Here is an 11,767-nt window from a genome sequence, read left to right as displayed (position 1 = left end):
ATTTATTTATTGAGAAAGCAACATTTTGTCTGTTGCATTTCCCCCCAAAATGACAATAGTCCACAAACAAAAAGCATCCATAGCTCTCAAATATCATATGTACTTGTGTATATTTAAATGTCAACACGCACCGCACCAGATTTCAATGACAAGAAATGCGTGAACCAATAACACTTCATGCCATTGGCACCAGACCTGATGCGACAAGTCATGAAGCACCATATTTCAGGGTAAAAAACACCACAGTTCTTTGGCACTGTGAATGTCTGAGAAAAATAGGGAGGCAGGGAGAGAGATTAACTGCACTCTTGAGGCTCCCCAAAGTGAAGTGGCTCGCTCAAGGGCACTTACCCTCCACCCTATACCGTGTTTGACTGAAGATTTAAAATAAGTGACAGATCTTTGATTCATATCAATCAAATAGTTATTGCACATCAATAATTCTTGACTCAAAGTGCAATTAGTTCAATGCATTAACTGGAATGTTGACAGGTTAATGCAACCCAACTAAGTTTCTTCAGCTAACAGTCTCGTCTGTCCTGTCCATCAGTACCTTGTTACTGTGTGTGTTTGCGTTGAGACGTTCACTTTACAGCTTTAGAGTACAGAAACATCACTTTTCTGACACCTTGACAGAACCGGCTCCGCAACTCTTGACAGCAGACGGCCTGGGCCCCTGACCTAATTCACAGGTCTGCCCCCAACACACATACACAATGACAGCAGAAACCCCTTTCTACCATACATTTTAATCTCAGAGGCTTATCTCCCCTATTCATCTTGACTCTGCACACTGACACACATACTGTGCACACCTCCCATAATTGGAAACGTAGAGTCAGCTTGAAGATCGTTTTCTCTCCATATCTCTTTTTCCTTTCTCCACCTGCTCTTCATAGACAAGGACCCCTCACAGGGTTTTAGGCCTTTATGCATCCCACAGACAACTGAAACACTAATCCTATTTACAGTGGGGCATAAAAGGTAAGACTATACACATGCTGGGAGCGAATGGAAGTGCAGATTAACTTGGCAGAGCACACATCTGACTAAGAGTGAGGGGTCAGTTCATCCCCAACTGCCATTTTGTGCTTCACGAACGCAGATGTTTGTGGCTCAGTGCCATATAAGATTGTCCACGATAAAGAAAAGTCTAGTTTAAAACATATGCCAATATGTTCTCTTTTAGTTCATGTTGATTTCCTATGATTTCAAAAAACTTTTATTTTTATTTAAAAAAAAAGATTTAATAACTCTACATTGCTTCTAATTTAACAATTATTGAAAAATGGTACAAAAAATATATAAAAAAATCTACACTTTGAATAGACGTGTCTTTATACATGTTCAAAAGGATGGTTACCCCCAAAATTGAAGAATGTTGATAACCAGCTAACCATTTTTTAATCAGTTGACGGTAGCCACTGACTTCTATGGTATAGGATGAAAAAATACTATGGAAGTCAATGGCTGCTTTCAACTGTCTGGTTACTGACATTCTTCAAAATACTGTATCTTCTTTTGTGTTTAACAGAAGAAAGAAACTCATTCAGGGTGGAACAACATGAGAGTATGACAAAATTTTCATTTTTGGGTGAACTATTCCTTTAAGTAGTGTACTATATAAATAATATGGAACATTTTATGAAGATAAATAGTTTTTTGTTGCAAGTGTCATGAATTATTCATTCATAAAGTAGCACCACATGACATTTACATCCTGAACATCCTAATCTTGCTTTTTTATGAAAAGGTCAAATTATCTGATATTTCTAGAGTCTTATTGCCCTTAACCATCTATTATATTATTACATGTCTGTTATATTATATTATTTCTTGTTTTGTTTCGTCCCCCCCCCCCCCCCCTGCATGTTAATAGCATCACGTGACTTCGATTTGGCAGACAAAAGTTTAATAAGTTGTGAAGCAGTTTTGCTAAAATATATATTTTTATGAACAAAACATAACATTTCATGCTCAATTACTTAGAGGTTTTTCTTCATGATGATATGAAGACAATTATATCACCCTGAAATTTTTGATGAATTAGAATACATTTAAATCATAATATCAAAAAATGCTGCATATAGACAATGTATATGCAAATTAATTGGATTTTTAATGTAATATGAATAGACTAATAGAGAAGACAAAAAAATTTAGCATCATTGACCCTTAGTAGTAGAACACTGTCAAACCCAACATCAGGACGGATCAAATCACATGGTATTTTGTTTTCTAAATGCTGCAGGGCAGGAGTTGCTTTCTGAACTGACATGTCATCGATTTCTGTGTCCTTGTTGCTTCAAAAGGTGGTTTAAGATGGCTTCAAAGCCAGTGAAACCACACATATGTGCCACACTTAATCAATCTAATGAAGAATCTGAACCCTGCAAGTGATCTAATTACATTAAGGGTGTTAGAATTTCAAAAACGGATCTACTCAAATTGCCATGACATATCATGTAGCACGTGAGTTATACGTTGTATGCATGATGATTTGGGGGAAATCACTCCTTCACGCTGTTGCCGAATCGATAGTCTGAGGTTTGGGTTGTGACCCAGTAATCCATTTTGTTGTTGGTGAGAGGGTCAGTAGGTTTATAGACTTTTCAGATGACTCAAGTCTCTGTAAAACTAAACCCAATGGATTCTTTTCATTTCTTCCCTGCATATTCAGCCCCTGGTAAGAATGCATGGCAAGAAGTCATTAATGTTTCATTAAGGGGGTGGGAGGGGGTGTTAACTCATAAGTCAGACCAGCACCAGTTATGCACCCTGCTTTCTGTGTACCCCACACACTTAAACTCTGCCCTTTGACCAAAACAAAGAGCCTGTTGATGTGCAGAGAGGGTCTCTTATTACTCTGGGTAAAACACATTGCTCTAAACGCAGTCTGAGTCAGCTGAAATGTCCTAGTTTCTATTCCTAACAAATTTTTAGTGTGATGTTCACATTTGTGTAATTATTTCTCTCCTGTGGCTGTGAAATATCAGATCAACTACATTTTTACATATTCTGACACTTTTCTGAGTGTTTGCATTACCTTGTTAGGGTGTTCTGGGTGGTTGCTAGACATTGGATTATTTTTTTCATTTTACCATCCACCATGTGAAAATCTGTTGTTTCCGGTACAGGATTAGTTGTGTGCCAAATATGTTTAGGGGTCTTGAAAAACACACACACATACATGGACTCGACTGCTCCTGCCATTTGTTATTTTTGTCAGACCTGTGATGGAAAGTCTTTGTATTCTTGTTCCTCCTTAATCCCTTTAAGAGTCTTGATGCTTCAGTTCATTCCTACTGAGTTCACTTCCAATCTAACCTTAATTAGACTCTTGGTGCAGGATCCAGACTTACTTTCAAAACAGGTCAACCACACTTAAATACTTCACCGCCTAGTCTACCCATCACATAAAGTCTATCTGGTCCCTTCTATGCCCTATTAGAGAGGCTTTACTTTGCGTTTTTCTCTGGACATAATTGACAGAACGGAAGTTTGCTGCACATACTGAAGTCAGCTGCTCTTTTGAGGTCCGGATGCAGATGATTTCAGGGGACTTAATGTCAAGGACTAAGAACCAAGCCAAGGCTTTGCAAACTTTCCTCAATTAGGTCAGATTATCTTTGTCGTAATTGGACAGTCTGTTTTTACATAACGCACTTTTATAACAAGAGCAGTTTGCTGCTTTATTTTCTTTTTTGTTTAAAGTTTCACCGTCAAATATTAAGACAAAGATAAAAACATACAATGCGTTCAGAAAGACCACCAGTGTAAAATGCTTCCTATTAAGCAGCACAACCGTTTAATAAGAAATATTTATTGAACACCAAATCAGCATATTACGATTTCATAAATATTTCATATATTTTTCATTTTACCTCTAAAATATGGTTTGAGAAAACTGCATGTTTAAACAAATAGTGTCATTATAATGATCTATAGAGTTGCACAAGTCAGTTTGCAGGACCAGGCTTGAAAGTTGTGTGTTTTTCTCTGTTTTCTCTGGTTTCAGTTGAGTACAACTGAACTGCTGTGGAGTTTTCCATATAATGAGTGCAAATTGAGTTTTCATTTCCAGTGAACTCAGAGGCCAAGTGCTGCTGGAGATGTTTGTTTCAGAGTTGTGGGGCTCTAACACTTGGTCACACATTGTTTCCAGTCTTTCATTAGTGAGGGCTGATGAAATATTTGGCATTTCGACAAGTGCGGTTTTACACCTGATTTGTGTTCTTTGCTGTCACTGGCTCTGCTTCACTTCTTTACAGTTCATCATCCTGTTGACTAAAACCATAGTGCCAACTCTGGCTGTTAATGCCAGATCTCTCATTAACATCATTATCTCTCTTGACACTCTTTAAACCAATATTAACCCAAAGGATTTCAGTTCAGTACTTATGAAACCGCCTAAACAAACAAAACCCAGGGTGAGACTATCACTGATACTTGGAAAACTAACCGGAACTGTGCAAGATCATTGATTGGAATGTAAAACAAATTGTGGGTGGTTGTGGACCAAGCAAATATCTAAATTGTTTCCTGCTTGGCCTTGGGTGGCAAAATAGCATGGTTTGATAGGATGGGGGGTATAGGGCAGTGTCTCATCTTTTGGGTTGATGTTTACCGAGGAAAACTGACGAAAACAGTGAAAAAGACACCACACCACCTCAAGGTCTGTCTCAAATTCAAAAATCGCGAAGTTTTTCTGACAGTTGTTTTATTTTAAAATCTCTAAACTTTGAGTTTAAAACCTTTGTTTTGCCGCAGTAAATTCTTCATATTTCTGTGAAAAGCTTCTAATCTGCAGCATGTGTAGGTTTATCTTGATTTTCTCGTTTTGGACGCAGAGCCCAAAGGCTTCTTGGAGTGAAGGTTGTTTTCCCATCTTGGCAGGGAGGAAGTGAAGGGCGTCAGAGAGCTCCAGGTTGTCCTGTGGAATGTCACAGTCGTATAAGAGAGCCAAGGGCAAAGCAGAGGCCAACGAGTCAGGGGATAGGAAGGAGGGAATGGGGGAATGCAAATGCGGAGAGGGAAATGTAGGAGAGAAACTGAGATGTTGAACACCAAGCAAACTCTCTCAGCCTTTATGAGGGCTAGGGACTTCAAACAGCCTAAAACTTTTTTTTTAATGCTATGAAGATAACTTTTTTGAGACTTTAAGCAACCTTGTTAGTTTGTTTTGTGCTTTTGTTTTTGTGATGCTCTAACAACTAAGCATTTAAAGAGCTCAGCCAACTATTTTTATGGTATTTGACTGTTGAGATTATTAAACACTACAAAATCCCAGTAACCCAGACCTCATTAATCATTTTTTCTTGTTCTCAAATGCTTGAACATTAGTGCTTCAAATTTTTGATTAGTTTTACTATACTGGTGAATTTAGAAGAAAAAAACAAACAAACAAACAAAAACGTGACTGTCTTCAGACCATGTAAAGCACACTTCAATTATATGAAGCCTCTGCAAGTACTCAGAGCTAAAATGAACTAAAGGCAGTAACCAAAATCCAAAGCAGGTTTTGGGAGGATCGCACCCCGCTCCCCTGACAAACGGCTTCTCTCATGTTTCTGAGATAAGCCGGCCTGTGAGACTGTGAGCGCCTCTAATAGGCTGTCTGCACCAGGCTGAGGTGAAGATCAGGAGGAAGTCTAGCTCTCCCCATTCAGTCTCTCTGGGTTTGAGTTTCTGCCCCTCTCCTGACCCAGCGGTCACAGGACACTCTTAAGGGAGGGCTTTGCTTTTGGTGTGAAACTTGCAGCCGTGAAACCCTGAACCTCTGTCCCCCTCCTGTACCTGTGACCACCCGCATCCAGAGGATCTAGAATAGAAAAAGTTCATTGACGTTCACATGGTCTTTCTTTCTTTCTTTCTTTCTTTCTTTCTTTCTTTCTTTCTTTCTTTCTTTCTTTCTTTCTTTCTTTCTTTCTTTCTTTCTTTCTTTCTTTCTTTCTCATTTAGTTAGTTACAACGTTTATTTCCTCACCCCATTGTTTGGACCATTTTGATAGGTTAAAAAGATAATTGTTTAATTAGTGTGTTTGGAGTTTGTTTGTTTCTTTGGTCTCTCTGGAGTAAGTTCATCTCTCTAGGAGTCATGGCTCATTTGAGGTCAATTGCATTTGCAGCGCCATATGATATGTTGCACTTTTTTGGTAATTAACCAATTAACCAATTAACCAATTCTTGTTTTTCGGCTTACAAATACATTTTACATTACGGAACATTATTGTTGTAACTACCTTTTTTTCCAGTTTGTACATTCTGCAGAAGATCTTTTTAGTTAGAAGGTGATGTATGGGTGAATAAATGATGATAAATTTAATTTTGTGGTGAACTGTCCGTTTAAGGATGTGTGACGACACAACAGAGTCCACATTCATGCACACATGTCTGAGCCTGACGTTAAACCCTGTGTTTTATAGTTCAGCCGGTTAAAATGGATGCATTACAAGGCTTAATCATAGATCCTACTGTAAGAAAGAATGAACCCAATAATTAAAGCATGGAGCAATGGACGCAAATTTCAATGTAATCAGGGTTATACAAATAGTTCAACTTCGGATGACAGTTAAAATAAAACAGACTCTCAAAACATAATGATCCTATCAGCTGATTTTTTTTAATCATTTCTAACTATGTCTGAAATTAAAATTTCATCCATTGGTTGGTTTTCTAGGGTACTCTCAGCTTTGGAGTGTCCAGGCTGGCAAGACAGATAGTTGTGTCCCTGTAGTTAAAAGACAGTTTCTGAAGAGACATCTGTTGAGCATGTGCCAGACGGCCTCTGTCCTCACCTCTAGGAGAGGCTTTGAGAAATGGCTGTTCAGGGAAAACGGAAAACACTCTACATGGGGCCTTTCTGAGACCCGCCCTTTCTCCATGTCCTTAAAGCAGATCCAGCCACAGAGGTTTCTGTCTTTCTCACTCTGTTTTGGTCTATCCCTCATTGTAACTGTGTGATAACCATTTCTTAATCTTTTTCACTCACTATGTCTGGCTTTCTGTGGAATTCTGGCACTTTATCTTTTTTCTTCTTTTTCTTTTCCCAAACATCTATCATTCTTTCTTTGTTTTTACTTCTTACTCACCACATTTCTCCAGATTCAAGCTGATCTCATTTCTCTTTGCCTTTTCTTAAATTAAAACTTTGTGAGCTTGTTGGATAAAGCACTATCTCTGATATCCGAAGATGGCAATATCTGAAATCCTTGTTATTATCATGCTATAACAACAATTTCTGAAAATAATAAATAGTAGTGGAGGATTTCCACAAAAATAGTAAGTAGCAAAAACAGTTTTCAACAATGATTAATAATAAATGTTTCTTGAGCACTTAATCAGCATATTAGAATGATTTCTGAAGGATCATGTGACTCTGCAGACTGGAGTAATGGCTGCTGAAAATTCAGCTTTGCCATGAATAAATTCTATTTTAAAATATATCCAAATAGAAAACAGTTATTTTAAATTGTAGAGAAGAAACCAAAATCCGGTCTTATCTATGAGACATCAGTCATTGTTTTCTTAAAGCTGCAGTCCGTTACTTTTGGCGCTATAGTGGTTAATTAACAGAACTGCATGCGTCTTGCGGAAGAACATTGTAGCCGGAGCTACTTCTCTCTGTTTACTTCTCTCTGTCTATGACGAGTCACGCAGGTACTGGGCTACTCTGCAGTGGTACGACCCGAACCAGTCTAAAAGAGTCCAGATATAAACACTTATTATAGGTGTACTATAGTGATTCAGGATAAGACCAAAACACGGTTTGGAAAATGGATTCATGATAGTCACTTATTAAATACATTTTGTAAACCTTTTTTGAAAAGACTGCTGCTTTAAATACATTCAGGCCAAATCCAGCAAGTAAATTCAGAATGAAAACTTTCACTGTCACTTTTATACAACCTCTCTCCTTTTCTCTTTGTTCTCGTCTTCTGTCTGGCCCTCTTTCCAAGATTTCTCCATCCATTTTCACTTTTCAGCTTATTCTCCATCTTCCATTCCAAAAGCGTACACAATTCTCTGTAGAAGTTGATCTTTATCTGCGTTCATTAATCTGTTCAGACGTGCACTTATCCTTATCTGTCTTTCTGTGTCATCTCCCTCTCTGATTTTCTCCCTGCCACACACGCAAACAAGAACTGACACTGAACAAACCTGTAGGAGCTTAAGTGCATGCTCAGCACTGTGACTGTTGGCTGAAGTGTAGCCAGGCCAGCAGTGTTGGGGAAAGATACTTTTAAAAGAGTTACAATTAGGGATGGCCCGATACCATTTTTTTTCAAACCGATACGAGTACGAGTATTTACATTTGTGTACTTGCCGATATCGAATACCGATACCGATATTTCTACCGCAAAAGTAACTATAGGCTCCCAGAAAAGAAGACAGAAGACTATTTTAGAACACAGGTTAGAAGACTGTTTTTATTTTCTTCTCTGCTTGTTTTAACAAGTCTAAAAATAAATAATAATGAGTAAAATAATAAATGTATTAACACACAAACCACTGTTAATTTAACATAAAAGCAAGCAGTTAACGCGTGCATGGTCTGACATGACTGAATGCGCCCAAAGTGCGCTCCCTTAATAGTCTAATTCCTAAAAAGCTGACAGTTCATCGCGATCTCACACATCTGTTATTATCAATGAAGCTGACTGCACAATGAATCTTTCATAATATCCACACTTTGTTTGTTATAATTAGAGGATTTGCCAGCATACAGAATTCAGCACTGAACAAAAAAGTTTTGAGCAGTGAGGGGAGTCTATCTTAAATGCTTCTGATTAGCCATTGCGTTCAAGAAATCAACACACATGTCTGTGATTGGCTACATCGCTCAACGCTGCAAACATGTTATGAATAGAAACTCTGGCCTGTAAATCGTTTCTATTTTGTTTTAGTTGTTCTTCTTGCTTTTCTGCAACAGATGAATGAAAATCTATTAGTTTTAATATGTTGTATTCATAGATATTTCTAGTTTGCGGGAGTCCCGCGAATCGTTTTATTCTCCCGGAACCCGCACACATAGAGTGAGTGCATTACCGCCCGCGCCCGCGCTCGCGCTCGGCCATCAGATCTAGTGCCGCGCCGCACTCTTTTGCGTTGGGAGTGCACGTCCCTATGCCTCAGTTCACCTCGACAAAGCACTCGCGGCGGCCAGTTTCGTTTCGCAAAATGTACGTGGTATCGGGGCGTGGTATCGGCGAATTTTTATGAGTACGGGTACGAGTATATGAGGACAGTATCGACCCGATCCCCGATGCCAGTATCGGTATCGGGCCATCCCTAGTTACAATAGACTTAGACTTCCTTTATTAATCCCAGAGGGGAAATTAAGGTGTTACAGCAGCGACAGAAATCGAGACAACATGCATAACAAAAATAGACAATACAAACAATCAAGAATTTCAATAATCTGAATATCTATTAATTACAAATAGATGTGGTTTACCATAGAACGACCTACTTAACCAGGGGCGTCATGCCCATTCAAAGTGAGGGGGCACGTGCTCTAGAATCTTTGCCGTGTATGTTCAAGCAACTCACTCGTCTCGCACGTTTAGCTGGCAATGTTTTACAGATGGTCTTGAAGTGGTAAGTGGGCAAAGCAACAAATCGGCATTGAATTAGTTATCGGATGATATTAAAAGGTAATGGGATTATTTGTGGTTGACCTGGAAATTTTTACTTGATCAAAAAGTTATGGATTTGATATTAGCTGCGAAATTCAGAGCATTAACTTAAGTTGTGTCAGTGTAACATTATCGATAGCTAGCCTAGTCTAACCGTAAACTAGTTGGCTAATGTTACTGGCTGCCATACAAAGCCAATAAGCCATAGTAACGTTATCTGATCGGTTTTGAAACATCTGTTCTGTTTTGTCTTGTGTCAAAGTCTCCAGCTGGTTAAATTGTTTTCAGTTTCATTGAAACGAGGGTGTTAAATTTGTTGTAGGCTAACTGCAAAATCCAACCTAACGTCATCAAGGCATCGACTTGATGTTTCTCCCATAGATTGTTATTCACGGTTCTTCACGGATCAGGCAGCTAATTCAAATGCAGTGAAAAAAGATAGGCTACCCGTTCGAAAGCTACAGCATAGTTGTTATACAGATCGCTATGACCGTGATGTAAGCTAAGAGTGCACGAAAGTGTAGCAGTCAGCCTCTCTCTCATGTGCTCATATAACTTCCGTTGTTATTATTATCAGGTCACTTTACTTGCTAGTGATTCTCAAGTTGCAACTTACAAATGAGGTACTACTTGCCATAATACAACAGTAATGCAGTAATACAAAATATATTATTATCATCAGTAAAAGAGTATGGCAGTAAGATGATAGATTCAATGCCTCAATATTATTCAAATATTATGCCAGTAAGATAATATATATATAGCCTATATAAACTTACATAAACTTACAAAATAGATACTTTAACTTAGTCCTCAGATAGTGGAGGGTTGTTGCTAGCTCCGTTAAGGTATTTCTGTCCCTCCCAAACTGCATTGAAATGGTATGTTTAGCAGCCAGAATTAAAAAAAATTTCAGGGGGAGAAACGCCCTGACCCCTCCTAACATGATTCATATCACCCATCAGAAAACAATTGCAACGTCTCAGATTGTGACCCCCCCCCCCCCCTGAATTTTGGCTTGCATGACGCCCCTGTACTTAACATAACAAATTCAAAAACACCTCCAATTCCCTTACCCACATATACACACTTAATACTCAAAAACAATGCCATTCAACCCCTAGTCCAAGAAAAAAAACATTCAGTATATTATTTAAAACAAGTTATTACGGTAATATGCACTAAAATATAAAAATAGTAAATATACTAAATAACTTCCATTTGTGCATCTACATAAGTACATATAAATACGCAAACCATACAAACCTGTATACATCCCTATGCATACGTACATTCCTAAATATACCCATACACATATATACTGTACCCCTTTACTTGCACGCAAATACACACATATACACTTCTATCCATATAAATGCATATACATATACCCTCACTATTCTGCATATACTTCAAATCAGGGTGTGGTTGTACAGCCATGCAACAATATTGCTTTACTTAGTTACTTTTTATGGCAAGTAATGCATTACGTTGGTTTTGCGTTATGTTTCCATTCAAAGTTCTGTTTTTGGCTAATGTAAAGGCCCTTTACATCACACCAAAAGTGCAAATGCAAAAGAAAATGCAAATTGACACCCCTATAGTAAATAGCGCAGCTCAACTAAACATATCAGCTGTGCTGCCATTCTCGATTGCAGAAGATAGGACGCTGGAGAAGAAAGTTCAACACTTAAGAAATAAAAACAACAACAAATAATGAAACACAATTCTGATGTTTATTAATGTATTTTTTTGTTTATGATCATCAAAGGGGCAAAGACAATGGTTAATAAAGTGAGATTCAATTCATAAAGTATATTTGTATTTTTTAACATTGAATTATTTCAGGTTTTCTTAATATTCTGAGCTTTCACTTCACTGCTTTTATTAATTTTGAGATATGCTGAATCTGTTTTGTGCAAGTGAGACGTGCTCATTAGGGTAAGGCTTATAACCTTTTGACTATTTTTCAAATAAAACATTTCCTGTATCATAAATCGATGGACTATTGAATAAAAACAATGAAAAACACACTATTTCCTCTAAGTTAAAAAAAAGTCACCCCAGATAAGAAATTGGAACGACCATATAACAAACGTTACCATATAACCATAAAAAAATTCCCAGGT

Source organism: Siphateles boraxobius, unplaced genomic scaffold (assembly GCF_051911475.1).
Source record: "Siphateles boraxobius isolate OS27281-9 unplaced genomic scaffold, OSU_SipBor_1 19, whole genome shotgun sequence".
In the NCBI taxonomy this organism is placed as follows: domain Eukaryota; kingdom Metazoa; phylum Chordata; class Actinopteri; order Cypriniformes; family Leuciscidae; genus Siphateles; species Siphateles boraxobius.
This window is presented reverse-complemented; position numbering follows the sequence as displayed.